Source organism: Leuciscus leuciscus (assembly GCF_965113295.1).
Source record: "Leuciscus leuciscus genome assembly, chromosome: 8".
NCBI classification, from domain to species: Eukaryota; Metazoa; Chordata; class Actinopteri; order Cypriniformes; family Leuciscidae; genus Leuciscus; species Leuciscus leuciscus.
Genome location: NC_138732.1, coordinates 19,926,393 through 19,953,603, shown reverse-complemented (window position 1 = coordinate 19,953,603; position 27,211 = coordinate 19,926,393). Strand labels below are relative to the sequence as shown.

At 37.4% G+C, this 27,211-nt stretch overlaps 1 protein-coding gene across 5 annotated transcripts in view; it reads right to left on the bottom strand.

The window, feature by feature from the left end:
• The window catches only part of fgf13a (fibroblast growth factor 13a), a 143,026-nt gene that overhangs the window by 40,326 nt on the left and 75,489 nt on the right, over positions 1-27,211 (bottom strand). The window lies entirely within an intron of this gene.

The following is a 27,211-nucleotide window of genomic DNA, read 5'->3' as shown; positions in this document are numbered from 1 at the left end:
CACGAGCCCATGAGAGTTCACAGCATCTCACTGCTGCTAAAAACAGGAGGGCCTTCTGCTGAGCGCTGGCCACTAGCAACATGGCAATGGCAGGCGTTGTCATGGAGACAGTGTCTATATCAGAGCATGTGTGTGAGCATAGTAGATGGGGGAAGGGGAGTATCATCCTCAACCCTCTACTACACCCTGCTCCCCCTTTTTTCTCTCGCACTCTTCATGATAGCAAAATGGGTTTTTCAAACCTGTACACAATCAGGTTACCTGTCACATGCGGTCTGCTTTGAGCCGCTGATGTAATAAGTGTTAGATGCTGAGAAATAAAATAAAGTGTAATTGGAAGAGATGAAAGGGAGAGATTGAGAAAATAATAATGGTGTCCAACAGAAGGAGAGGAATGGGAAATATCTGTCATCAAAGGGTTATAATAAGGAAAAGATGCAGAGATGGTGAGTGAAAGAAAAGGAGAAAGAGCAGAAAAAGGATGAATAAGATGATGATCTTTCTATCAAAGCCTAAATAAATAAACCACCATGCTCTGTTGAGAGTGACCATGTTTTTAATGTTTGGGATCTATATTGAATTACTAAAAATAAAAATGTATAATACAAAAAAATATATAATATAATATAAACGTTTTATGAGGGCAGGTAGATGGAAATTTTTGCAACTTTATTTATTTGTTTGTTTATTCACGCAACTGTTAACAATTTTACATATACATATAAAAAATACTGTAAAAACAGTAATATTGCGAAAGGGTATTACAATTTAACGGTTTTATATTTGAATATGTTTTAAAATGTAATTTATTCCTGTGATGAAAAGCTGAATTTTCAGCATCATTACTCTTCAGTGTCTCTCTACAGTCTTCAGTGTCACATAATCCCATAAAAAAAAAAAAAAAAATGTTTTAGCCCATCTGAAAAAAAAAAAAAAATATATATATATATATATATATATATATTTTTTTAATAAATAAAATGGGAAAAACTGACAGAAATGCACTATTTTATTGTGTACACTGATCAGAATTTTATTCAGGTTTTGTTTTGTTTTAATCTGAGGTCTCTGATACTCCAAATATAATTAATGTAATACTTTTCTTGGAGGACGTTTGAAGTGCGATCAATTTGAAGTTGTTTATAATCCGTTCTCATAAGATTAAGAAAAGCATGAATGTTATGCTCAAATATGAACTATGGTTTTGAGCTATTCTGAGTCTCTGACCCCAATCAGATCATGATTGTAACTTGAATTATAAAATTAAACATGAATCCTTATTAAACAGCAATAGAAAACAGTCTGCAGTGCTATGTTGGAGAGTTGCATCACACTGCTGCATCACGGTGATGCAGACTGGATAACAAAAACAGGGTTGAGCAATTACATACATCATAAAGTCAACACTGTCCCAATTATCAGGCAGTTTTGTTCTGATTAGACCATCAGCTGCATTAGCTGGGGTGAGCAAGAGTCCATCACAAACCAGGCGGCTGATTATTCTGCAACAACCAAGTATACAACTACGGCTAATTTCATTCTGCGCCTCCAGGGATTCCCATTTAGCTTCAAGGAAAACTCAATTCACAGACTCATCTCCAGTGCCCCCAGAAACACACTGTGTGTAGCTATTGTGAGTCCTGACTCACAGGAACAGAACGGAAGCATCAATAATCGGTGAAGGTAATTACAGATGCCCGTTCTGTCCACTTCACAGTATGAGGACACTTTAACTGAGTGCTATCAGAACAGATCAAGAAGTCATTCTGGCACACTTGAAGTCTTCAGTTAACATGTGGGTCATGCAAAAAAAGCTGTGCATTTAAAGCTGGAGTGTGACATTAGCCTCAGCAAAAGGAACTGCAAAATTAAAGTTCATTTTCAAACATGTTTCCTTGTAGTATAACGTCATGGAACCACAACATATGGAAAGTTTGTGCCTGATCTCATCCCAAGGCGTCATATACTGACGCTTTTGACATTTCGTCTACATCCAACACACATGGCACCCTTTAGCGGCCCTGTCCCAAATGGAACCCTAAGCACTCGCGGTCTTCCTCTGAGTCCGCACTTTCGCGACGTAATGCCGCTTTGACTGTCGGGAAGAAGTCTGCTGCGGAGTCCGCATCAGCGCGGGCTCGGCAAAAGTGCGCATCAAGGGCGCAAATCGACCACATGGGGGCGCTCGCGAGCACCCTTCTGAGATCTAAAAATGACAAATGGGACACACTGCGGTCTCACGGACTTAACGGACACGCGCACGCGGCAGCCATTGTAAGTCCACAAGACCGAAAGTGCACATGAAGTGTGCCATTTGGGACAGGGCCACTGTCAATATGAGACGCAGATAGATATGGGCCAGAAGGCGCCTCCTAGCGGTCTATCACTAACCCTACCCCAGACCTAAACCTACCCATAACCGAGTGCGTGTCATATTGACGCTAAAGGGTGCCATGTGGGTTGGATGTAGACGAAATGTCAAAAGCGACGCTCTAGGATGAGAATGCGTTGGTAATGTGATACAGTGATGTTACAGAATCTGATCTGTTTTGGTATGAACAAGGTGCCCATTTTCTGCGTTAAGCATGAGTTCGTGAACCAGGTCTCGGTCCTGGCCTGAGAGCTTGCACTCTTTGATGAGTGGGAGAAGTCTCAATCTCCAGAGTCAAATGAGCTGTGAAACAGTGGAGATCCGTGCTAGGGCCCATCTGAGCGGAGTTATCCGAGCGCTAGTTTCATTTGTATGAGCTCCACAGAGCCTGAGAGAGAGCTGCCCCAGGTGATGCTGCGAGCCAAAGACGGCTGCAAACCCTGTTACACATCCGTAGGGGATCATTTCTGAGAGGATACGTCTTTCAGCAGATGCTTAAACTACACAGTCATGCCCATTCAAACGCGTCTCCCCAGTTTTTGAGGCAAATACGTCTTGAATGCAACAAAAAAATAAAAAGGAATACACTACACTAAGGCCCTGTTTACACGAGAACGCTCGCGGGTGAAAACGTACAAATATTTTATCCGATGTGCCTTTCGTTTAGACGGCGACGGCGTTTTTGGGGCTTAAAAACGCAAAAAAGTGAAACCACCCTCCAGAGTGGAAATCTTAAAAACGCTCCACCGTCGCGTTTCCGTCTAAACGGTAAACACGCAAAAGTCTGCTAGACAGTGAAGGCACTGATCAGTGCTTCACATTGCCACCTAGCCGCCTGGAGTGCATACTACATTGAATTTCACACACTTTTGCGTCACCATATGCACGCAGATTTCCCCCCATAACGCTCGTCTAAACGCAGAATAGAAAGTGATCACTTTTGCGTTTTCTCTTCAGATCGTTTCCGTGTAAACGTAGCCTAAAAGTGTTTTTGTTGTTGTTGTTGTAAGTCACTATGAAATCAAAATATATAATTCTTATTGTTTGATAATTCTAACAGGGTTTGAGGGTTAATGGAATATTGCAGTATTAATTATAATGATTTATCAGTGCAGCTCAATGACATCTTTTCTCTTCTCTGATGTCATGTCCACTGGTGACAACCTGTCACTCACATGAGATCAATAGCAAACCACAATGATCCAATGATTAAAACAATTCCTGAAGAACCAAATCAAGTCCCATCCTACATTTCACTTGTTTGTGAATCTGTTATACACAATTTCTGTTTCATGCCTGCTTAAAAAAAAAAATTGTAATACATTTATTTAGCAAGGAAATATTAAATCGATCAAGAAAACAAAGACATTTACAATGTTACAACCAAATCACATTTGAAATGTATAAGCAAATGTATATGCCTGATACCGAAACGTTGCTAATAAAAATTGTATACTCATTTGCAAGTACTGATAGCGTGCGGGAGTTCCTTGTTCTTTTGTAGATTTGTTGACCTACTTATTTGGTCTTTTTTCCCCACGCACCTATCACCTGCAGGTGTGCGATGGCGTTTGCAGTGTGCGAATTAATTATAATTTTTTTTTTACAATATTACTTTTTTAATGTATTTTTCATCAAATAAATGCAGCTTTGATGGTTTTTAAAAACGTTTACATTACCCCAAACTTTTGACCTGTAGTAAAAATAAACAAACAAATAAATAAACAAACAAACCCTATCTGTGTTTCTGTTCTAGTGTTTTGCTGTCTGTGTTTAGTTCAGTCTTTCCCCGTCCCCTGCCTGTTTGTATCTGTGGTTACTGACTTGAGTTTCAGTGCAGGTGTGTCTCGTTAATTAGTCTCATTAGCTCCTCTGTTTGCTCTCTATTTAAGCCTTGTTTCTTTCAGTTCTTTGTCAGTTCTACGTTGTTTGCTCGTGCTCATGATCTTGTTCAGGAGAATCTGTATTGGAAAGATTTGAGTTTATTTGTAAGACTGCTGCACTTAGATCCTGCTTTATCTCTGCTACACCTGACCGTGACAGGCAGGGCTTACATAAAAATGTTTGCCCACCAGCCACTGTGGCTAGTGGTTTTCCAAAGTTAGCCACACAGCATTTTCACTGGCCACAATTTTGATATCGATTTATGGGGAGAAACTGGCATATATAATTTTTTTTATATTATTCTCATAATTTGGCAGCAGGTATATTAGGCTGTTGTCACTTTAAGACCTGATGCACAGATCCATTATACTGTTACACATGCATTTTCTTTCTCAACATAACTGACTACGTTTACGTGAATACTCGCCAAGAGCGGCATTTTGACATTATTTTGTATGTATTTGATTGTTTAAGCGCTGAGACGCAGCTTTATGTGTGCACACTTTGGGTGTGAGCACAAAATCTTTGGGAATAAGTAAAATGATGTGCAATACGCACAATCCCACGCCGAAATTAAAGTCCTGTAACACCAACAATATTCATCTATTCTGGAGCAAATGAAACGAGTGAGTGAGGGAAGGCATGTTTGTGTGTCAACTCGCTGTCGGAGAGATGAGAGAGTGAGAAAGCGCGGCTGGTATTGTGTATCTCGGGAAGCGTTTCAGGTATTTCAGTGTCGATATGTACTACTTTGCACTTTATTATTTCAGATGCCTTTTTAAAAGACTTCAATTGAATTTTTTTTATTATATATAAAATTCAACCTGCCAAAGTGGCTAGAGTGACTGCGTTTCACACCACTGCTGAAATCCACCCGCATTATAGGCGGGTTGGTGGGTGTTAATGTCAAGCCCTGATCATACCTACTTGGATGACACCACTACTAATCAATACATTAAAGTAAACTGTGAGTCACAGCAATTGAGACTACAGTGCAAATAATCATGATCCATCAGTCTTCTAGGACCAGATTTCAGCTAGCAAGTGGCTAATATCTCAGAAAGAGGCCATTCAGGCACAGCATGACGAGGCTAGCCCAGATTACTGCCGTTTCTGGGTTGCTGAAAGATTGTACCCTACTTTACCATCATGGGACTGAGTGAGTGGAGATCAGAAAAAGAAAGACACCATATTTACAACAGGTGGCCCAGTTACAGAAAGTTTTAAGAAACTATAATGACAACTTATAACTGAAGAGTCACACATTCACATTCCAGCAGACATGCAAAAAAAAAAAATCCAATTCTACACATACTAGCCCCAAAAGGTATTTGGACACTTAGACACAAATAATCTAGATGTCATTGCTTGTGACATCTGAAAACAAATAGTGGATTTTCTCAGCGCTCACTTCACTTTACTGAGCCATTCTGAGTCATTTGTTTGTGTGAAATGTTTTGACAAAAAAATAATTTCTGTGCAATTTGTCTTTAGAATAAATGCCACTTGGTTTCACTTATTTTTTGTTCTGTTACATAATGCAAACATTCATACATTAAGTGTATCTTAAGTGCCCAAATAGTTTGTGGGGCCACTGTAAATTTACCGCTAATGAGAACAATAAAGTTTATAGACCACTTCTGTTCTCTGTAAAACTAATTCACAGCTTATGAAAACACCTATATCCTGCCAAACCCCAGTTCTGGGCAAGACTGCATCCAATTAAATGAAGAATGAAGCATTCATCTATTTGACACAGTACTTTTCTGAAGCATCCAGATTGTTAGCAATGTCAGTAAACTTCCCAGCATGGAATCACGAAAAGGCAGATCTACACTAAAAAAAATTCATTTTAGATGCTGGCTTATATTGGCGCTCCATGAGAAGAAGGGCTAAGAAAGCACTCATCGCTTTTTTTATGACGTGCTTTCATTTCTTCAATGGCCCTGAGCCCACAACTCGGTCCAGCTAATCACCAAGGTGAGAATGAAAATCACTTAATGTCTGCAAACTCACACACGTTTTCCACCAGGATTCCCTCTGCAATAATCATGAGCTGCTGAATTACACACTACCTAAGCATATTAATATCTCATTTTCTATTTTCACCCTGGCAGCGGCTGCGTGATTGGCTTCTGACCTATATCGAATCCCAGTCAGACAGATATAAATGGAAATAGTTGGAAATGAGGGGCAGATGACCCTGTAAATGCTAACTCAACAGGGTGAAAATGAGATCCAATATAAAATAGAGAAAGGAACAAAGGAAACTCGTCCAGCCTGATGGATGAGCAAATAGCACTGTCTTCCACCTCAGCTTAGAGGTGACATCTGTATCACAGCCGACTGTCAGAACTCTTTGCATCAGTCTGACCCATTCTAGAATGTGTGATGCTAAGCTTAGCAACTGCTCAAAAATAGCCCTAATCATCTCCACTTTGCTTCTGGCAAATATAAATAGACATGGAGGTTGCGCAAGCTGTCTGATTACTTTGCTAAGTTTCCTACGGAAGATCATATGCAAAATCCATTTAGCGTGGCAGGCGGTTTTCATTTCCCATGCTAATATCATGCTTCCTTCAGGAGATATCTGATGTCTTTGCCTTGCTTGGTGGCATTGCGTAAAGGTCTGGCATAGCTTTGCGCTGACAGCTGAGTGTGGATCAGTGGAGCAGGCTGAGGTAGAACTGACTTCACATGTGCTGGCTCATCTTCTGCAAGTTAGCTTCTAGCAGGTCTTTAAAATTAGCACCAAAAAAAAAAAAAAAAAAAAACAGGGCTGAAAATTTAAAGCAACACCAAAGATTATTTTGTACCTTAAAATAATGTTTCCAAAATCATTTCAGTGGTTCATCAACTCGTAACAGGGTGAACGGCACTTCTGCATTCACTTTGCGACCCTCTATCGGCTATAACCGCACTATGCAAGTTTGCCAGATCGGGTAGCGGATCTGTAGTTCGAATGAGACATAAGAAACTACAAATTTGACTTGCTTTACAGCAAGCGTTACAATAGCAAAAAAATAGCAAGCAATGTCATTATGTAGTTTTTCTTCATTTCTGATGTCGTAATACATCATACTTTCATAAAATCATGCAACATACTCTACCTTGTCTGTGGACATCGTTATTTCCAAAGCCAGTGCTGGATAAACAAATTGTGCGTGCGACTATAGGCTGCGGTAGGCTAAATTATTTACGACAGCACTAATGGGCAATTCCGCTTCCAACCTGTAGGGGGACCGAAGTGGAAAAGTGCTTTGGTGTTGCGTTAATGTGATTAATTATAAAACAAATAAAAAACATTGTGATTAACTCATATACACACACTGGCTACAAAATTCTGACCAAAATTCCGTTTAGTTTAAAGGGGACATATCATGAAAATCTGACTTTTTCCGTGTTTAAGTGCTATAATTGGGTCCCCGGTTTATCTACCAACCCAGAAAACGTGAAAAGTGACAAACCAGTAACTTTGTTTTGGTAAGCCTTTCTCTGCAAGCATGTCAAAAAATAAGTCGATCAGATTTCGCTCCCCTTCTGTAGGAGTACGTTTGGTGTACTCCTGATGTACGTTTCCATCCACGGCGCCGCCACTGCCGCCAATAGTGTAACCAGTTCTAACGCAATGGCAAAAGTTCGAGCAAAGCACGCAAACTGTTCTGTCGTTGGCTGCACAGACAAGCACGGCACAAAAAATGTCACAGCTGTCTTATAAAGACCTCAGGGAAACTGTGTCAACTTGTGTAAAAGTTAAACATGACGGCACATGCAAGTCGATGAGATGAATCAATGTAACTTCACAACAACAAGATAAATGTATCCACTAATCATTCAGAAACGTCCAGGTGCAGTCTAAAAGTTGCAACCTGGTTATTATTTCTGAGATTTTGGATGACTAAGATTTGTGTGTTTTGTTATTGCCAGAGTATCCGAAGCTCATGTAAAGGATCGGCCTTCTTCTGAACGGAGGCGGGAAGCAGCAGCTCATTTGCATTTAAAGGGACACACACAAAAACGGCGGGTTTTTGCTCACACCCAAAAAGGAGCAAATTTGAAAAGCTATAATAAATGATCTGGGGGGTATTTTGAGCTGACATTTCACAGATACATTCTGGGGACACCATAGATTTATATTACATCTTGTGAAAAGGGGCATAATATTTCACCTTTAAATTAAACAAAATGATTCCCTAACTCTCCCACTTCACTTCCTGTACCTTTTGAATAAAAGCAAAATTGACAAAAACAAAATGTGTCTTTTTTTAAATTTGACATCTGATTGATACATTAATATGGAAATAAACAAATTGCTTTTTTTGTAACCTTTATTCAATGTTTTACTTGTTTATCACGGCAGCATCTTTAAAATTCTTTATTTGGGGGATTTGCTGTGTGACTAATTAGATTAATAACAATATTATGCAAATTTCATATCATGTAACATTTTTAGTTTATTTAAAACACTGAATTTGATAAGTCTTAAATGAAAATTCTGTCATTATTTACTCTCCCTCATGTTGTTCCAAACTTGTATGCATTTCATTCTACTGTGAAAAAAAGAAAGATATTTTGAAGGATAGAATGGAATATGAAAGAATAAACAATCCCTTTGAGTGCAAAGTTTTAGCAAAAGGTAAAAAACGCCTCAAGGGGGGACATTTCTGTTAAAATGCCCGTTTGCGGTTTCACGATTTTAAATCCAAAAGACTGAATTCCTTTTATGAATCTGAGCTGCAGCCAGCTTTGATTTAAACAGTACAGTCAGAGTAGATCTGACCTTCTGCATTATTGATGGCCCTTGCCTTTTTTTTCCCCACCATGCTGTATTTTTTTACTCCAGAAACAAGTATCCAGGAGAGATCCCAGGCAAGGCATCACTTCTACACAGCCTTCTGGGACGCCTGCTTGGCATGCTGATGCTCTCAAAACTTTCTTTATTTGATTTGCCTTTGCTCCCTCTGACAGACCTCAGCTCTGAACACACCACCTGTTCTAAAACCATGGGGATCAGCCACCGCTGTACTGCAGTGCATGAATAAATTGTTGTCTCTTTCTCTTCTCATAACTCATTTCAGAATTAAAATGATGAGGAAGGTGCAGAGAGGTTCAGATACTGTCTGAGGTTACAGAGGTTTCTTTCCTTTGTCTACTGTCCAAACAGTCTTCATGAATCAGCGTTGTAAAGGGATAGTTTACCCAAAAACGTAACTTCTGTCATCATGTCATTCTAAATCTGTATGACGTCATGTATGACTTTCTTATGCAGAAAACAAAAGATCACTTGAAAACCTCTTTTATTTAACTGCATGACTCTATCAGACGAGAACAAAACTTGAACTGAGATGAATAATGACAAATGCTTTTTCTTTTTTTCTTTTCAAAACTGAAGTTTGCAACATCGACACCGTTATTGAACTGATCTGAATCAACATTTTAACTGACGCAAGCTGAATAATGACATTACTATCTTCAGTAGAGCTACTTGTAGTTAAATTGAACTTTTTTCATCATGAATAAACTACAGTTATTGAACTGAACTGAATCATCACTACACTATTATCTTGCTACAGCTGCTTTACAGCCGAATTTGAACTTGTCTCATCAGTCTGCATCAATAATTCTGTTACATTCCTGTTTATTATTGTGAAGTTTCTTTGAAACTATTTCTATTTGATAAAGCGCTATAAAAATGTTGTTTCAATGTTGTTTTGGACAAAACCGTTCAAAATATGTTTCTGTTTTGTTCCACATATGAAAATGTCATACAGGTTTGGAACAACACGATGAGGAGCAAATGATGACAGAACTTTCATTTTTATGTGAATCGTCCCTTTAAGGTGAAGTATGTAAGCATCTCCTACTGTATCTCTCTTTGGATAACCAAGCTTCAAGTTGCTTCCATGTGCATGGCGAAAGCATTATACAAAGTTTCTCTTTTCATCTTTTCACATTCTTTCCTTTTTCCCCCCCTGCATAGTTTGTGATCTAAGCAGACGCTCATGCAGCGTGAGCTGTCTGAATAGGAGGTCGAAGAGTAAACAGCAATTGAAATTCCTTTGATTCTGCCACTCTGCGCTCCCGTCTGCTGCCTCACGAAAACGCAGTAGTCCTTTAGCTGCAGGCGCTCTCATTTCTGAAAGCAAGAGAAATAATAATAATTCTGACATTAATGAAGCAGGAAGTGTGAGGGCTAAGAACAAAGCTCTGAGCCAAAACTCTTCTTTCACAGAGCCCAATTGTCTCGGTTGAGACATTGAGTTTTTCCTCATTTTTGATGCCTGCGTCTCTTTCTTTCTTTCCCACACCCTCTTCGGAAGCCATGTTTATAACCGAGTCCGAGACTGCAAGAGGTTGAGTATTAAATAATAGATAATCTACATTCATCCGGTCATTATCACAAAATAAAACAAGATAGGGAGATCAGGTCATGTGTCACCTTGAATGAGTTTACTATACAACAAGCCACCCACCCAACCAACCATACAAAACAACCACATAAATAAATATTGTATTCATTGTGTGTGAAGACAGACACTGTGGGGGTTAAAAGAGGCTAAATCTATACTGAAATCAGTTGCCTGGGACAGAAGTCAATTATACAGCTAATAAGTCAATATACCCAAATATTTGTTGGCAAGACATCACAATCGACCAATCGCAAACAAGCATTCCAGGAAGCCGTGTCATAAGTCTCAATATGAATCTGAGATTACGCTGAGCTCCCTGGAATGACCGAGTGATAAGTTTAAGTGATTATGGCCTCTCACCAAGCATTACACAACCATAATTTACTTCCGTAACCAGGGTGGATTGGGCATATTTTGGATTGGAAGCAGCCATTTGATCCCATTTAAAAAACATCTGCCATAACAAGCACACACTGCAGAAGGAGTTGGATTCATGCTGCTATAAAATCACTGAGGATTAAGTGCAGATCCCCACACAAAGCTACAGAGTTATCCAGCAGCAGTCCCTGCTCATCAGCTGATAAAGTGTGCGACCACTGCCGGAGGGATAACAATAATCAGGCCTTTATCAGTGTTAGCGCTGAGATTAGCGCTAGCTGGCATCATCAGCGCTTCTTTTTGTATGCTGCATCCAGCGACGACGATGACGCTTGATTGCTGCACATTACATCATCCAAAGCATGCGTCTGAATGGTGCAACAGCCAATCAGACGGCTTCGTGTCTGACGGACTGGGTAGGAGGAAAAAGAGAGAGCACACTCATTGCTCACATGGCCCACATTCTAACACATCTGTCAGACAGAGACTTCATGCTGCAGTGAGCTAAGATACTGCCAATCAAAACTAAAGGGATAGCTCACCCAAACATTACAACTTTTATCATCCTTTATTCACTCTCACTGTCCCAAAACCATGACTTTTTGTCTTCTGTGAAACATAACACTGAAGTTGACATAAAAAAAGCATCATAAAGTTGTCATTTTCATGAGACTTCCTTTTGAGGCTTGAGAGCACTCATTCACTAAATAATGACAGAATTAGCAATTTTGGGTGAACTATCCCTTCACATTTCTGCCACACTTGCACACTTGCATGAATATTTCTAGCTCTATAACTATACAGGCCTAACTGTATTTCTTTGACTAAGGGATATATGAGATGTTTCTTTATTCTGCAAGTATTTTTATAAAATGGCTATGATACACTGGAAAATTGTAATAAAGTTGCTAGAGTCATGAAAAATATTGGACAGCTGGTTTGGCCTTTTTTTTTCTAAGGCACATTTTAAAAAGTTACTTAATTGTCCTAATCGAACTAAGGCCTAATCCTGGCTTAATCTAAGTCCTGTCTGTGAAACCAGGCCTTAATATTCAACAATATTATTGATCTGACTGCACTGACACGATTTGATGTGAACTGAACTGCGATGGGCAATGACATCACTGTTTCCTGCACAGCTGCTTTATAGCCGACTTGAACTCATTTAATAACTGATGATCATTACAACAGAACTCAACTGTACTTTTACAGTGTGAAACAGTGAACTGAATATAGCTGAACAATGAATTTTTTTTTCTTTTTAGAGCTGCTTTACAGCCAAAGTGAACTATGTTTGCATAATTGAATCATAAGTTGATCACTGTAAAGCAGCTTTATACCATCTGTGATGTATAAAGCACTATACAAAATAATGGTGACTTGACTATGACAACATCACCACAGGAAGACAAGCCTTTCTAAGAAAATAGTGTAGCATTGTTAAAATGCATACTTGACATTTCTGTTTCACATCTTGTAGCTCTAGAATTACAAGACATGCACATATACTGTAAACAATTATTATGTTACAGCGGATATTAATAAAACCCTGAAATAAGAGAACAATCGGACATGAGATTTTAGACTTAGGTCAGATGACCAGATATTGGATAGATAAGCATCAAACAACATATGAAAATGGCCCAAACCGGATGCGCAAAAATGCCATTTGCTCAGTTTTTGCTGTTTACATGCATGCAACAAGATCCGATCAGATATCGCTGTGGCAGTATGAATAGAGCATGTGAGTGTGTATACATATTTAAGTTTTGCCGACTCAGCCTCGTGCCCGTGTTGCAGTGTTTTCATCGCTCAAGGTCTCCTATTAGGCATGTGGCTACTCTCTCTAATGTTCTGGTTCAGCTTAGCGTCCTAGCAGTGTTCATTTATTCTACTTCCTCAATCTTTTACCCACAAATCTGATTTGGTTCTGTGATAACTTCTTTCCAGGCTCCCATGTCGTGCATTCTGATTCAGGTGACTGTGCAACTAACAAGTGCAACTAACACATTGTTTATAAATCAAGATTGAAACACTGTGCCACCCCAGACTGTTTAACCAAACTGTTTTATCTTCTCCATATGTGTATCTATGTTTAGCAACCATGGTTTATAGACATATACAGTTACTGTTAAAAATTCTGCTTTATAGGTTCTACTTGCACATCTCATTGAAAATGACACGAGAACTTGAGCATGCAGGTAACTTTCCGAGCAGCTCTATGTGCTTTACTTTGCTGTCCCCATTCACTTCAGCTGTAATCCATGTGCACCATAAAAATAGAATAAGTCAATACATTCTCACTCCCAAATTGTCACATATTGACGCTTGGTCAGGACCCCTCGGCGTCACTTTTTAATGCACAGGGTACCATTTTGACAAGTAGGGAACATTGCTTTCAATGATAAACCTTTGGCATCATACAGACGGGATGGCCTTGGGAATTTTATCGTCATGATGAAATTATATATTGGGCTACATTTTTGCCATTATGAGATGTTGGGGTGTGATTTTCAATTTAATCAGCCAGTATAATTTCATTTACATTTATTTTTTTATTTACACTATTTAGACATGTTTGAGCCCGTAACCCAACCCTAAACCTACCCATTTGTGTATTATGTCACATAAAACACAGGATATAACAGGCAGATACGACTAGTCACAATTTATGTAAAACGTACAAATATTCCAAGTGTTCTGAGACCAAACAATTGATTTGTGTGAGAAACAGACCCAACAACAATCACAGTCTCCATCAAGCTCAGATACTGAGCACCCATTCAAACATTGCCGCCAGAAGAAGCGTAAAGACAGCTTTGAGCTTTGTGAAATGGCATTGGCTCTTGTGTGTCTCATGACCGATTGCGTCATGCTAATGTTTGAGTGTATCTTTTGAATGAGATATGGCTGCGTGCGTTCATAGAGCAGGATCTTTTTCAACAATGAAAAACTTAAGTTACACTCTGTTCTTCAAATAAAGATATTGTATCGCTTCAGAAGACTTGGAATGCAACACGAGTTGTTTGTAATAATTTCATACTGGTTTTTTTTTTTGGCAATAAATACCTGTGACTACATTTTTTGGGCTGTTACGTGTTTTATATTGTTCAGAAGTGTGTAGGTTTAGGGTAGGGGTGGGTTTAGGTGCTCCAAAATAACTGTGAAAATGAGGAAGGAATGATAATAGCACTGTAAAAATACAGGTAAATAAATAAAAGTAACATTCATTTAAAATTAAGGGGGGAACGCTGTGTAAATATTTATTTACCCGTTGTTATGTTTTATAGTTATGCATATGTCTACCAGCTGTGATTGTGAATAACTCAGAAGGCAATGATGAACACAACCACTCATTTTAGTGCTTCTATATTGTGATGTGTATATGTACCCTCTCCCAAATGTACCCTCTCCCAAATGCCCCCTTAAGTAATTCATCCTTAAAGGGATAGTTCACTTTGAAATTAAATTTTGGTATGTTTTAGCTTACCTCAAGGGCATCCAAGATGTAGGTGTCTTTTTTTTCCGCAGTAGTTTCAATTTTGATATTTTTAGGTCAAACCGTTCTTGTCTGTCAGTCATATAATGCAGGTCGATGGTCACTGTCTCAAAGAGCATGCACAGAGTCCAAATTAAAACAATTCCCCATCGTCCAAATTAAACAATTCCCCATCGTAAGTACACATTGATGGCCTAAGACACGAAACGAGCGGTTTGTGTGAGAAAACGAACAGTATTTATATCGTTTTTACCTCTTGTACACAGCCACGTCCAAATGATCTGAGAGCGCGGGCGGGTATATATATATACACTAGATGTCGCCTTGGCTACGGTTTCGTTCCAATGAACTGCAGTAGCCAAGGCGTAGAAGAGGTAAAAACGATATAAATACTGTTCGTTTTCTCACACAAACCGCTCGTTTCGTGTCTTAGGCCATCAATGTGTACTTACGATGGGGAATTGTTTAATTTGGACGATGGGGAATTGTTTTAATTTGGACTCTGTGCATGCTCTTTGAGACAGTGACCATCGACCTGCATTATATGACTGACAGACAAGAACGGTTTGACCTAAAAATATCAAAATTGAAACTACTGCGGAAAAAAAGACACCTACATCTTGGATGCCCTTGAGGTAAGCTAAAACATACCAAAATTTAATTTCAAAGTGAACTATCCCTTTAATTCATCACATATCTGAACAAGATGTCTGTCAAAACCCAACAAAAAAGACCCAGAACAATAAATATTTAAGGTAGCACATAACATTGACTGCACTTCAAAGTAAACAAGTCACGATGCCCAACGGAGACAACATGGTTCTGGATAGTAAGTCAGCATCCTCCTAACACACATGTACTAGACATGCTTTGCAATGGTCTCTTTTCATCTTGTTTCCCAGCATCTACCCTGAATGTGTGTCCCAGAACAGTGTTTTAGCCCCTCTTCCCTGTCACATTAGGATTAGCTATAAATAGCTTCTCGCCTGGAGTGGTTGAATAAACCGAATCTCATCCTCGCTGTAAAGACATCACTGGCACATTGAGCCTATTGCTTAAACCTACAACAGTGCATACACAACCGCACAGAGAGGGAATGGCGCTATGTTCAGGTGCAGACTGCTGATTGTCAAAAACAGAAAAACTGAAAAACAATTTATTGCATGTTTCTAGGATCTAGTAAATCTACCATCCTTATTCACAAACAGAATTAGCTTCAGTGTTTAACCCACATACTGTAGATCTGGCTGTTTATCATTAGATATATCACTTGTCAGACTTCCCAAATTCAGCTTTGCCATCTCAGGAAAATGTATTTTAAACTGTAATATAATTTTACAATATTACTGTTTTACTGTATTTTTGTTCAAATAAATTGAGCGGTGGGGAGCAAAAGAGACTAACTAAATCTTACCAACCCAAAACTAACTTAGCGGTACATTTTAATAATGTTGGACAATATTTAATTGTCCCCTATTTTTACATTTAGATTACATTTGATTTCATCTAATGCTCACTTAAAATTTATCTTTAAAAACACTAATAATTTAAGAACACTGTTAAATGTAACCTTTAGCAAATCTCAAAATTAATATCCATTTTTTTCATACTGTTCATTATCATGTTGTGATGCCTAAATTCACTTATAGCATTTAAGTCGACTGATTTTTGTTTGTAGTCTTATTTTTTTAATTAATGTTCCATAAGTCATGTAATGGTTATCACCATGTGAAAATAATTATTGGCTTATCTGTATCATCCAAAAATGTTATATCGGAGACTACATTTGATCATTCTTTAGTGGTGTGGTATGAAGAGGTTGAGTCTGCACAAAGAGTGAGCTTAGAGAATTCCCCACTGTGCCTTTGAGCAAGGCACTTACCCCAAGGTTACTCCAGTGGGATTATCCCTCAAGTAAGTTCATGTGACTGATCTACAGTATCACATTGCAGAAAAAAAGACGTTTTCAGGTAGGCCGATAAAGATTCCTATAAATGACAGAACATCTACATATATATGTTGGTTTACTGATGGGTGAGAGAGTTGTGCTGGCAGATATAAATCCTGCCTTTTCCGTCTAGCCCAACACTCTCAGATCCTTCACCAGGCCTGGCAGAAAAGACAATGCTCCAAATTGGGTGTCTCTGTAAATCAGTGCCGACAAGGCCTTAGCCTGCCAGAAGCTCTTGGGGAGAAGACGCTCCGAAGTCTTATGTAATTGTGCTATTCCATTGTGTCCCATTGGGCCACGGGACAGGACCATATCACAGAATGAGGGCTTGGGGTTCAACTATCACAACTCTTGACATTTGTACTATTGCAACAAAAGAGAACAAAACTCTCAAACCGTTTCAAAAGTAAACATTTCAGCAAAAATGGGGGCATCACCAGTCTGTGAAGTGGCACGGCTTAGGCAAGAGCACAAATTACTTTAAATGGAGATGTAGAGTGTTCACATATTGATTTTCACTCTGGCTGGATGGAATATTTCCATTACTGGATAAAGCACTGCTACAACATCCCCTAGCTTTAGTTTTTGTGGATCTGTTCAGCGAGGGAGCGGAGGAGAGAAGTTACCCACTGCACACCTCTCAGTTCAACTCTCCAGGAGGGCGAGGGATTGAAGAGGTGTGAAACAGGTTGATGAAAGAGGAGAATAGGTGAGAGCGTGTGGGGAGATGACTCATGACTACCCGTCTAAACAGGCATCTGGAACACACTAGTGTGGGCGAGAGGAAAAGACCAAGCGTGTGCGTTTTGTGTGAGGAAAAGAGGGGGAGTTAGGCAGGAGTGAAAGCTTGCAGTGAGCCAATCCCCTCCAGCTCTCTTCCTCCCATTCACATATTTTGCTGTTCTTTATCAAACACTCACATTACATTTTTACCTCAAGGCATGAGAGCCTAATCTGGGTTCAGTGAGACATTAAATGGGTTACAATGTTTGACTAGTTGACTATTCATTCAACAATCTGTTTAGTAATGTTGACTAGGTTATCTAGATTTTTTTTCTTATGTTTTTAGTTGTAATATTTTTGCAGAAGAGCCTTAATTAATGAAGGACCAGAAGTGCAACTCAAAAATAAAATGAAGGAATCTATTATCAATTTATTACTTAAAAATATAAATAATTATTCCTGTAAAGCATGGCACTGGCAATGCCACATTCATGGCTTCAATTCCTAGTATTCCATATGAACTGATAAAACTGATGCATACCTTCAGTGCAATGCAAATTGCTTTAAAAAATATATATTAAAAAAATCTCATTGACAATTAAATTGAATTGTTTATATAATTATTGGTTATTGTCACAATATTTAAACAATTTTTATAAACTGCTTTCAATCCAAAGTTATTTGATTGTGCCTACATTTGAATTGTCCAATTTTATAAAGCACAATGGAAAATGCTTTATACAAATGCAAATTAAATGTTTATCAATTTATTATTGTTACATTTAACTACAAACCATTTATTTGTCAATTTGAAAAGTATTTTTTAATTATTTCTGTATAAGTTTAAGTTGTTGATTCCATCATTTTGTTGTACTCCCAGGTCTCCATAAATTAAATCACAGCTGATAAAAATATCACAAAAAATGAAGACGATAAATCTAGATCCACATGCGTTTATAAGCAAGAGTATGGAGTTAAAAATAGTCCATCACATCTCAAGACCACAGCATTCAGTTCTCTTATGTTCACAAACAAGTCTTATAGAAACAGAAACATGTATTCTCAACTATATGTGTGTGCTGTAAGCTGTCATTGTGTGATTCTTCGTATATACCAGCATAGCACAAATAGCTTACAATTTTAAATGCTGTTTAAACTTTAGCTAATGTACAAACACAGACTGAGTCATTGGCAGTGACTGAACCCGTTGTTCTACTTAAGAGTTTTAAGTAAAAATCTGCCACGTTGTGTTACAAGATTAGACTGAATAAACTAAAGTGACAGCAGGTGAGAATTGGGTTGGCAGGTTTACACTTGCCTTCAGTCAAGGAGAGCAACAGGAGGTCTGTGAGGCTGCGTGGAGAAGTGTAAAAGAGAAGAGCTGCAGATGTGTTAAAGCAGTCACACTGAAATCAGTATAGGGGAAGCCGGTGGTTTAATCGTTCAGGAACGCTTTAAAGAGAGGTGTGATTCAGGACTAGGACAGGATCTTGATTATTACCATGCACTGTTAACCAGGGTAATTTGGCTCTGGGAGCAGTGTCTCTCCAAGGAGTTATCTTTATAGTTAATATGTAATTTATATAGTGTGTATATATATATAATATATATATATATATATAAAGAAATAAGATAAACTAAAAATCTTTGACATTTGACAGACTGTTTGATATTAAGGGCCTGGGCTGGGTTTCCCGAAACCTTCTTAACGCTGCGTCGTTCTTAAGTTACACCTTAAGCTGTACCTTATCGTTAATATGTGTTTCCCGAAACGTTCTTAGTTAAGTATACCTTCTGTAAGTCATACATTCGGAAGGTTGGTCTTGACCACTCTTAGCTTTACCTTATCACTGTTGCAGGTCTACAGGAATATAATCCAGATGTTTTAATACACCCAGACAGTGTTCAGTTAGGCTAATTCAAGTGTTTTCATGCAAAGAATAAAATGGTCATTACACTGATTGTTGTTAGAATTTAAATTATATTATTATATATAATACAATTTTATAAATTTATTTTAATTAAAGAGCGCTTTTAAAGGCCAGTGAAAGCATAGGCTACTGTCAGTTAAGTCCAATTCGGACGCTAATATTGTTTATCATGGGCTCGTACGGTATTTTAAACATTTACAGGGGTATCCTGTCCAAAAATCCCTGGCCAAATTAGTACCTACTGTTTTTTGACAAACAGGTCGTACGGGTATTTAATTGCCGTCTGAATCCATATCTCTGAGATTACAAGAAGAGATTCAAAATTCACTGTTTAAATCCTTTTTGATCACTGCCGAGCACCGTACGTGACGCACACTTTTATTACTGAAATGCTTGAAAGTATTTACAATAACAATATTTCATCGCAGCTCCACCTCAGCGAACAAAAATGGCAAAGAGAAGAAAGCACATAAAAAAATTTAAATGGTTATTATGGCAGCAATATATGATACAATTTTTAAATATGTAGGCTAGGCTATTATAGGCTATTATAGTTTGGATTATTTTTTATAGTATCCCATGAGTCCAAATAAATGCAATTTCAACTATTTCTAAAGTGCTTTTTTATAAAGAACACCGCTTTCTCACATAAACAGCCCCGCAAGAGAGAATAATTGATTCTCGAGTCAGCACCCGGTAACGTCACACATAAGAAGGTATATCTTAAGCGGCTTCCTAAGGTATAGTTCGGGGAACACGCCTAGAAATGGTATACCTTCAGTTAAGTTATACCTTACGAGTCTTCATAGCGCGCTAAGAGACAACGTTATCGGGAAACTCAGCCCTGTAGATTTACTAACAGTTCACTCTTGTGTAATGTATGTTTCATTCATACTCGAAGCCGGAGGGCGCTCTCTCACAGAGAGTACAAAATGGATTCGTAGAAGTAATAACCATGATGTATTTTATTTTTCAGGATTCTTTGATGAATAGAAAGTTCAATGAACAGCATTAATTACATTTATTTATTGCATTTATTAAATAGAATTTTTTTTATAACATTATAAATGTCTTCACTGTCACTTTTGATCAATTTAATTCATCCTTGATGAAAAAAGTATTAATTTCTCTCTCTTTTCAATCTTACCACAAATGTTTGAATGGTATCATGGTTTCCACAAATTAAATTTGAAGCAGCACAACATTTATAATAATCAAAAATGTTTCTAGAGCAGCAAATCAGCATATTAGAATGATTTCTGAAGGGTCATGTGACACTGAAAACTGGAGTAAGGATGATGAAAATTCAGCTTTGATCACAGGAAAAAATGTACATATATTCACAGAGAAAACAGCTATTTTAAATTGTAATACTATTTCACAATATAACTGATTTTACTACATTTTTTATTAAAGGGGTGATATAATGTCCTTTTCACAAGATGTAAAATACCCCACAGATATTTTTATATAGCATGTTAAAATTGTCACTTTTTGAGGGTGAGCAAAAACACACGGTTTTTGTGTCTGTCCCTTTAAATGCAAATGAACTGCTTCTCCTGGCACAGTGGGCGGAGCTTCAACAGCTTGTGTAGCCTACTTTTACCTCACACACACATGCACTGAAAATTTCAAAAACTTTTAGCCTTTTATGTTCAAACCGGAGTCAGAAAGATGGAGAGACTCAAGAAGAAGTGACAACATGTAGAATGTAACATGACATTTCTGAATGGTTAGTTGATGAATTTATATTGCTGATGTGGAGTTAACTATCTTCTAGTCATTGATAAGCATATTCTGTCATGACAATCTATAAATCGTGTTCCCGGGGGCGGGGTTTATGTAAATTTTAGGGTTGGTGATGTCACTAACCCGGGAGGAATGTCGTGTAGTCCCCACCAGCCGTTTGTAGTCCTTAAAAAACTATTTCTTTAAAAGCAAATATCTTCCTTTGCTTTGAACTTTGAGAGTTGTAACTTTGCAGATGTTGTTTATGCTCAAACAGCAACATTACACACTAACTAAAGTTAGAAAAGTGAAATCATAATCAACCACCCCTTCATATAAATGCAGAAGAGACTTATTGCAAAAACAACAAACAATTGAAATGTTTCCAAACTATTGATAGGTACTGTATATTTTCTGCCTTATTCTGTGAGCATTTTTATTATTTTTTTGCATTGTATAAAATCCATGAGGACTTAATACATTAGTGTTTGTAGTACATAAACCATAAAATATAGGGGGAAAAAATACATACATTTTCAGTCCAATGCTATATATCAAAGAGAGATAAAATACTAATCTTCTTTTAAATTACTTACTAAGGTAATACTGGATTTAGAGGGTGACAAAGCAGCAGACCCAAAAGGGCAACTATGGCAAATATACCAGGGCACTACATATAAGGCACTTGAAGACCCGTAAAAGCATGTGGAGGTCCTCTTTACCTGCACACTAGACAATGCCATGTTTTGGTTTCAATATTTTTTTTGCCCATTGGTCCTAGCAGCATGAAAAACAAGTTTTATACAAATTCTGAATGGATATTAGAAAGCATAGAAAGCGCACAACGAGCGCTCCCTTTATAATTACTAAAATGCTGTTACTCATCTTCATCGAGATCTCTAGAACTCCCGTAGAACCAGGACTATAAATAATGTTAAATTAGTAACTTAAGCCTAAATGTTTCCAATTTATGCAAGGAATACAAAAGCCCCGACATGGAGTGGATATAGATATAGTAGAAAGATTTATATAGAGAGAAAATTACCCCTCAAAAAAAGTCAGTAAGAAGCTTTCTCTTCCCGACTGCGAGTGGAGGTTTGTTATTCTCCATTTTCTAAAGCTAAAATTATCTTCAGCGGAGCGGTGCCAATCAAGCAGTCCTGTCAACGATGTCATGCGCGCAGCACTCTTTAGATGAGGGGCGGGGCGTTTACATTTTAAAGAGACATGGCAACTAGCCTATAAACAAACTTAATATAAGTTATTGTAAATTAATTCTCGAAATTTACCGTATCCATTGCATGCATTTAATCAGATTTGTCATTATTATTTTTACTAAAAACCCCCCTAAATCTATTTTTTACTTCTTATAGGGGGTCCCTAATACCTTATGGGGGGGTCCCGGATCCCCCCCAGCCCCCCCTCAAGTCGAGCACTGAATGTGAGAACAAAAGCCCCTGCAATAAATATAAAACACAAAAAAATACAGTGCAGTGCAGAAGGTCCTTCACTCTGCTCCACCCATCTAAATCCCCCCTGCTCACATCCATTATTATAACCATGACTTATTCATGCTTTCTCTGTTTGTGCAAACATTTGCATAAATAGCTCCAGCCTGATCCCGTGAGCATGATGCAACTAAATGAGGAAACAAACAAACAAAGAGTCCATCTAGACTTTGTGCTGTTAGCGATAACAGTGTTGAATAACGCAGTTTGAAAGGAGCAGCTGACATGAGAAGCGGAGGTCAGCCGAAATGTAATTTCAGAGCTCATCAGTCCTACTCATGCCGTTTACACAGGTGGGGGTGAAGGTGCCAAGCACTTAAATTGCTACACACAGTTTGTGCAATGAGCAAGCCAGCCATATTTTTACATTCTACTAAGTAGGGTTATGGACGTAGCCGTGATTTAACTGCAATAATGTTATGTGTTTGATGAATACAATATACTGTAGCTGGCATCACAACAAAGGACATCACTTGCTAGACTGGCTAATGGTCTCTTGTAGGGCTGGGTGCTACACATACATGCAGTGTCATGTTAGAAATGCGTCACCCAGTAGAGGTCTTGCAATAGGGTATTCTGCAGTATAGTTAATGCAAAGCAGATTTTAAAGAACAAATCAGAGTTGCATTTTATAATGTTATTTGTGCTTTTTAAAGTCACTCAATGTGTTAAATAATGTGGAGCTATCATTGAATTGTTATTTTTTTATATAAATCTGGTTTGCACTCAAGTTCAAAATAAAAAGAGAAAATTCAGTAAATCTAGGGAATCTAGGGACAAGGGAAATGTCTTTAATTTCTTTAAAACTTTATTTTGTAAATAATTGGATTATCCAAAAGTTATATTATTGTTATTAATACAGAATGTGTAAACGTATAAACAACATAATTCATAAAAAATAACCACTATATACATCATTCAAAAAAGAAAAAAAATGGGATGTAAATAAGTTTGGGGTCATTAATAAAAAAATTATAATAAAAAAGGACTAAGGACACATTCAATTGATCAGAAGAGACATTTATAATGTAATAAAAAAAATATATTTCAAATAAATGCTGTTCTTTTGAACTTTCTTTAAAGGATCCTGAAAAATGTATCACAGTTTCCACAAAAATATTATACTGTTTTCAACATTGATAATATTAAATTAAATTAGAAAATTGTGTTGTAATAATAGTACTGTATTATTATTTTTTTTAATCAAATAAAGGCAGCCTCAGATAGACTTTCAAAAACATAAAAAATCTCTCTGACACCAAACTTTTAAATTATGATATTGCAAGTTATTTTACGTCATGGTATAGTTGGGGACATAAATTAAAAAAATAATATTTATACACACACACAAACATCACTATGTGATATACAGTTTCCAAAGAAGACAAGGACATACAGTGCTATGCATAAGTTTAGACACCCATGCTAAAGTTGACTAAAAAGAGGAATAAAAAATCATCTTTTGGAAATTTAACTTAATGCCTTAATTCAATTTTTTTGGAAAAATCCAACCTTGAAGGACACCAATTTTCTTTGTGAATGAAAGAAATTGAAACCATAACTAGAGATTGGCATGGAGTACTTTCCATAAGATCATCTCTCAATGCAAATCAAACCAGCTATTAGGCTAACTGAAATAAAACCATGCCAATCTCTAGGTATGGTGAAGGCTATGTGATGATGTGGGGCTATTTTAATTCCAAAGGCCAAGGGAACTTTATCAGGATGCATAGTATCCTGGATCCATGAAGTACTGTAACTGGCCTTTAAAAATAAAAATCTCCCTGCCTCTATGGGAATTGAACATAGGGGTGTCCAGACTTATGCACCCTGTATTTTAAGGAAGAACATTTATTTATTTACGATACATTATTCATTCACAAAAAAAATTGGTGTCCTTAAAGGTTGGATTTTTCCAAAAAAAAGTTCAATTTCCAAAAGATGATTTTTTATTCCTCTTTTTAGTCAACTTTAGCATGGGTGTCTAAACTTATGCATAGCACTGTATGTCCTTGTCTTCTTCGGAAACTGTATATCACATAGTGATGTTTGTGTGTGTGTATAAATATAATTTTCTTCATTTAAGTCCCAACTACTGTTACCATGACGTAAAATAACTTGCAATATCATCATTTAAAAGTTTGGTGTCAGAGAGATTTTTAATGTTTTTGAAAGTCTATCTGAGGCTGCCTTTATTTGATTAAAAAAAAAAATACAGTACTATTATTACAACACAATTTTCTAATTTAATTTAATATTATCAATGTTGAAAACAGTATAATATTTTTGTGGAAACTGTGATACATTTTTCAGGATTCTTTAAAGAAAGTTCAAAAGAACAGCATTTATTTGAAATATATATATTTTTATTACATTATAAATGTCTCTTCTGATCAATTGAATGTGTCCTTAGTGCATAAAACCTTTTTTTTTTTTAAGTATTAATGACCCCAAACTTACTTACATCCCATTTTTTTTCTTTTTTGAATGATGTATATAGTGGTTATTTTTTATGAATTATGTTGTTTATACGTTAACACATTCTGTATTAATAACAATAATATAACTTTTGGATAATCCAATTATTTACAAAATAAAGTTTTAAAGAAATTAAAGACATTTCCCTTGTCCCTAGATTCCCTAGATTTACTGAATTTTCTCTTTTTATTTTGAACTTGAGTGCAAACCAGATTTATATAAAAAAATAACAATTCAATGATAGCTCCATTATTTAACACATTGAGTGACTTTAAAAAGCACAAATAACATTATAAAATGCAACTCTGATTTGTTCTTTAAAATCTGCTTTGCATTAACTAATTAAGGCATTAAGTTCAATTTCCAAAAGATGATTTTTTTATTCCTCTTTATGGTCAACTTTAGCATGGGTGTCTAAACTTATGCATAGCACTTTATGAAACTTACAGGTTATGAAAGTTTGGCCTGTAAATAACAAATGTTAGTGTGCACTGAGGTTTGAGTATGTGCTTTCGAGGATAAATACTGAGAACAGCTTGTTCTCGGTTATTGATTAAATATGATAGAGAAACAGGCCTTTGGGACACATTTCACAGTAAGAATAAGACAGAAAAAAGAAATGGGGAGAAAGAAAGAGGTTAGGATAGAGAACAGACAGAATTCAAGCAGATATTGATTGGGGGATGAATTTGAAGATGCCGAGAGAGCGCAAAGGAGATAATGGATGTTGAGGCAAGCAGTGTAACAGTACAGGAGAGACAGGAGAAGTAGAAGAGAGAGAGAGAGAGAGAGAGAGAGAGAGAGAGAGAGAGAGAGAGAGAGAGAGAGAGAGAGAGAGAGAGAGAGAGAGTGAGAGAGAGAGAGAGAAGAGAGAGAGAGAGAGAGAGAGAGAGAGAGAGAGAGAGAGCGACAGAGTCTGGTGTACTTGTGGAGTGACAGGGGTTTTGATTATAGACACCACTGCTGATCTAAATCACCATCTAATGTGTGTGTATGTGGGGTGGGGTGGGGGGGCATGTCAGATGTCAGATGTCCTTCCTCTTTTAAAGGGATAGTTCACCTAAAATGAAAAATCTTTGATAATTTACTCACTTATGTTATTCTAAACTTTCTTTGTTACATGGAACACAAAAGGAAAGGTTTAGCAGGAATGTCATGCTGCTCTTTTCCATACAGTGAAACACAGTGAAAAGGTGCTTTGAAAAGTATCCTACAAATAGTTTATATACATGTGCACAATATTACACATCATCTGAAGCCCCATGATAGCTTTCTGTATGAAACGGACCAGATTTTAAGTTATGATGAGAGATTTAAAAGATGGTTGAAGAATTTGCTAAGTGTCTCATATAAGTCATATGGACAACTTTTAGTACTCCTATGGTGCTTTTGGTGTCATTAAAGATGGTTGACAATCTCTGTCCACCTTCACGTTTATTGTATGGAAAAAAGCAGTGTGAACTTTCTGCCAAACATCTCCTTTTGCGACCCACTGAGGAACATCATCATTTTCATTTCAAGGTGAACTATCCCTTAACCTTCCATGGCACGGTGCTTATGAACACATTTCATAAGATAGCCATGACTTTCTTTGCAAATTCAGTCACGTCCAAGCAGAGCTTCAATCAGACTGAATAATATATCTGCAGTACTCCAGTCTGTCTCTTTATAAGCCTTTTTCACTCGTGTCCTTTTGTTTGCAGCATGATCCAGACAGATAAAAATTAACCACAAACAGACACAAAAAGATTCCCCATGCTCAACTCACTCTTGCTCCTCAGAGACTCTCTACAACTCTATACCACACAGAAATAAGGTAGTAATGACCGTGAATATAAGCCATTACTGAATAATTGATTAGGCACATGTTTGTCAGCGGCAATGGCACTGTATCTATGACAACTAACTTATCCATCAATCTAGAGCTGCGTTCTAGTGACGCGTGAACAATTCATATGTCATCCAGCACAGCAGTGGAGATGAGCGCATTTGTGTGTTAAGTTTTATTTATTTAGGCTTGAGGTGACTGCTGATGGCTTACCCAGTGATCTGAGAGTCTGAAAAGAAAACACTTTTACAATCACATTTACGACATGTTTGGACAATCTTATCACTCTACAAGATTTCCAAAACACCCCCAACATAAAGGCAATACAGCATTCAGACACATGCAGGACCTTATGACAACCCAGCACATTGGACCCGTGTACCCATGACCATTATCAGACATCAGCAACCCTCATGCATCTGAAAACACCTGACAGAAAGAGCGAGATACATAGGAAAGAGAGACAAAGAGAGACAAAGAGAGAGAGAGTCCGGTTCCTTTTGAAAGCAGAAACACTATCAT